This window comes from Procambarus clarkii, chromosome 14 (assembly GCF_040958095.1).
Source record: "Procambarus clarkii isolate CNS0578487 chromosome 14, FALCON_Pclarkii_2.0, whole genome shotgun sequence".
NCBI lineage: Eukaryota > Metazoa > Arthropoda > Malacostraca > Decapoda > Cambaridae > Procambarus > Procambarus clarkii.
Window position 1 is genome coordinate 28,921,444 of NC_091163.1, and position 4,240 is coordinate 28,925,683.

The 4,240-nt window shown below is 43.2% G+C and overlaps 1 non-coding gene across 1 annotated transcript; it reads left to right on the forward strand.

Moving 5' to 3' along the window:
* The first annotated feature begins 1,703 nt into the window (after positions 1-1,703).
* Positions 1,704-1,822, forward strand: LOC138364832 (5S ribosomal RNA). Its single transcript, XR_011228524.1, has one exon. It is a non-coding gene; the product is annotated as a 5S ribosomal RNA (ribosomal RNA).
* The last annotated feature ends 2,418 nt before the right edge of the window (positions 1,823-4,240 follow it).

The following is a 4,240-nucleotide window of genomic DNA, read 5'->3' on the forward strand; positions in this document are numbered from 1 at the left end:
TATCCACTACACTACGTGAGCTGTGTGCAGGTAGTGTTAGAGTGTGTGTGTTGTTAACATTTGTAAACACAGGCCTATGGTACTGTGTTAACGAACACTGTGTTTGAGTTGTATCGTGTTGGAGCGGTTCTGTTTGGAGTACACAAACAATTGTATTGCGTATGTACTCAAATATATATAAATATATACAAATCTATACATTTTAAACAAATATATACATTTTATACATATATTATTAAATTTGACCAAAAAAGTAAGATTAATAATTCTAACACGAATTTTCTCAATATTTCTTATGTTTCTTTTCACTGTCGATGGAAATTGAAAAATCAATTCTCCAAAATTCATTTTAATTTCTAGTCTGACGCGACACTTGAACGCGTTTCGTAATAACTTATTACATTTTCAAAGACTTTAGTTTACACACACACAACTATAACCTGCAAACACTAAACAGAGTTTAAACAGCTTTCATTTTATACCTGCATTTGGGTGAGGTGATATGTTACAACAGTTTTGGATGAGGTGAAAACAAACTTTCAACACAAGACAGAACACAAAACAATGGGTATAATATTGGGTAAGTTAAAGGGAAGAATGGAAGTAACTGCAAAGGCCCTATTGGCCCATATATCTTGATGCTTCTATATTGGTGCGGAGTCTTGAAGTGGGTAGAATATAGTTGTGCATTAATTGGCTGTTGATTGTTGGTGTTGACTTCTTAATGTGTAGTGCCTCACAGTTATCAAGCCGCCTGCTATCGCTGTATCTATCGATGATTTCCGTGTTTTTTGTTAAGACTTCTCCAGTGATGGTCTGGTTGTGGGAAGAGATTATATGTTCCTTAATGGAGCCCTGTTGCTTATGCATCGATAATCGCCTGGAAAGAGATGTTGTTGTCTTGCCTATATACTGTGTTCTTTGAGGCTTACAGTTCCCAAGTGGGCATTTGAAGGCATAGACGACATTGGTCTCTTTTAAAGCGTTCTGCTTTGTGTCTGGAGACTTTCTCATGAGTAGGCTGGCCGTTTTCTTGGTTTCATAGTAAATCGTCATATGTATCTTCTGATTTTTGTCTGTAGGGATAACGTTTCTATTAACAATATCTTTCAGGACCCTTTCCTCTGTTTTATGAGTTGTAGAAAAGAAGTTCCTGTAAAATAGTCTAATAGGGGGTACACGTGTTGGAAACTACTACAACCTTGTACTAAAGAAATTATTCAATTATTCAGGTGTACAGAGTGAAGTAAAATATTATCAAATTCTTATTCAGTATATCATATACATATAAAATCTCAAAGTGGCTCATTTTGGGTACAGGTTGATATTGATGGGACCCTCCTAACACACTCACGCACACACGCACGCAGCACACACGCACGCACGAACGCACGCACACGCATGCAAAAACACAAACACACACACACACACACACACACACTCACACACACACACACACACACACTCACACACACACACACACACACACACACACACACACACACACACACACACACACACACACACACACACACACACACACACACACACACACACACTCACACACACAACCACACACACACACACACACACACACACACACACACACACACACACACACACACACACACACACACACACACACACACACACACACACACACACTCACACACACAACCACACACAACACACACACGTGGTATGCCAACGGCCATACCACGTTGAGAACACCGCTTCTCGTCCGATCAGCGAAGTTAAGCAACGTTGGGTTTGGTTAGTACTTGGATGGGTGACCGCCTGGGAACACCAAATGCTGTTGGCAATAATGTTTTCGGGACCAAAGAGCCAGAGCTCAACCCCCGCAAGCACAATTAGGTGAGAACACACACACACAGAACGGCGTTCAGGAACATGTGTAAGGAATCATTCAGAATCTTGTACACCACATATGTAAGACCAATCCTGGAGCATGCAGCCCCAGCATGGAACCCGTACTTTGTCAAGCACAAGACGAAGCTGGGAAAAATCCAAAGGTATGCCACTAGACTAGTCCCAGAACCAAGAAGCATGAGTTATGAGGAAAGGCTGTGGGAAAATCACCTTACGACACTGGAAGACATAAGAGTAAGAGCAGACATGATCACAACCTACAAAATCCTCAGAGGAATCGACCGGGTAAACAAGGATAAACTATTCAACACTGGTGGGACGCGAACGAGGGGACACAGGTGGAAACTGAGTACCCACATGAGCCACAGAGACGTTAGAAGGAACTTTTTCAGTGTCAGCGTAGTTAACGGATGGAATGCATTAGGCAGTGATGTGGTGGAGGCTGACTCCATACACAATTTCAAACGTAGATATGATAGAGCCCAGTAGGCTCAGAAATCTGTACACCAGATGATTGACAGTTGAGAGGCGTGGCCAAAGAGCCAAAGCTCAACCCCCGCAAGCACAAATAGGTGAGTACACACACACACACACACACACACACACACACACACACACACACACACACACACACACACACACACACAAGAAGAAGAATCATTCAGAACTTTGTATACCACATATGTCAGACCAATCCTGGAGTATGCAGCCCCAGCATGGAGTCCATATCTAGTCAAGGATAAGACTAAACTGGAAAAGGTTCAAAGATCTGCCACCAGACTAGTACCCGAGCTGAGAGGTATGAGCTACATACCTCTCTAAGTCAACACGTCAAGGGACCGACAAGAATGAGAGGAGGGGATGAACCAGCCTTGCTTGATCTGATATTTGCCCTTAATGAGTCGGATATAAGGGAAATTAAGTTGGAAGCCCCCTTGGGAATGAGTGACCATAGTGTATTGAGCTTTGAGTACCTGGTTGAGCTGGGAATTATCACCCCAAAAAAGAACTGGGAACCAAAGGGCTGGCGTACCGAAAGGGAAACTATGAGGAAATGAATAAATTCCTATGGGATATACATTGGGACACAGAACTCGGAACCAAGTCCGTACAAGACATGATGGACTATGTCACCCAAAAATGTCAGGAGGCTGTAAGCAGGTTTGTCCCAGCCCGACAGGAAAAAACAGAGAAGCAAAGGAAGAATCCGTGGTTTAATAAGGAATGTATGAAAGCAAAGGAGCTGAACAAAAGGGCATGGAGGAACTTCCGTAATAACAGAACACCAGAAAGTAGAGTGAGATACCAGAGAACCAGGAACGAGTATGTCAGTGTGAGAAGAGCAGCTGAGAAAAGGTAAGAAAATGATATAGCTAATAAAGCCAAGACCGAACCAAAGCTACTACACAGTCACATCAGGAGGAAGACAACAGTGAAGGAACAGGTGATGAAACTTAGGGTGGGCGAGGACAGGTACACAGAGAATGACAAAGAGGTGTGTGAAGAACTCAACAAAAGGTTCGAGGAGGTCTTTACAATAGAACAGGGAGATGTCGCGGCGCTAGAGAGGTGGCAGCAAACCAGGTGACCTTGGATAGGTTCGAAATTACAAGAGATGAAGTCAAGAAGCACCTGTTGGAGCTGAATGTGAGAAAAGCTGTTGGGCCGGATGGAATCTCGCCATGGGTATTGAAAGAGTGTGCAGGAGCACTTTGCCTACCACTCTCCATAGTGTATAGTAGGTCACTGGAAACGGGGGACCTACCAGAAATATGGAAGACTGCTAATATAGTACCAATATACAAAAAGGGTGACAAACAAGAGGCACTGAACTACAGGCCAGTGTCCTTAACTTGTATACCATGCAAGGTGATGGAGAAGATTGTGAGAAAAAACCTAGTAACACATCTGGAGAGAAGAGACTTTGTGACAACCCATCAACATGGGTTCAGGGAGGGTAAATCTTGCCTTACAGGATTGATAGAATTCTACGATCAGGTGACAAAGATTAAACAAGATAGAGAAGGGTGGGCGGACTGAATTTTTTTGGACTGTCGGAAAGCCTTTGACACAGTACCCCATAAAAGGTTGATGCATAAGCTGGATAAACAGGCAGGAGTAACTGCATAAGCTGGAGAAACAGACAGGAGTAACTGGTAGGGCGCTCCAGTGGATAAGGGAGTACCTAAACAATAGGAAGCAGAGAGTTACAGTGAGGGATGAGACCTCAGACTGGCGTGAAGTCACCAGTGGAGTCCCACAGGGCTCTGTATTTGGACCTATCCTGTTTCTGATATACGTAAATGATCTCCCAGAGGGTATAGACTCATTCCTCTCAATGTTTGCTGAC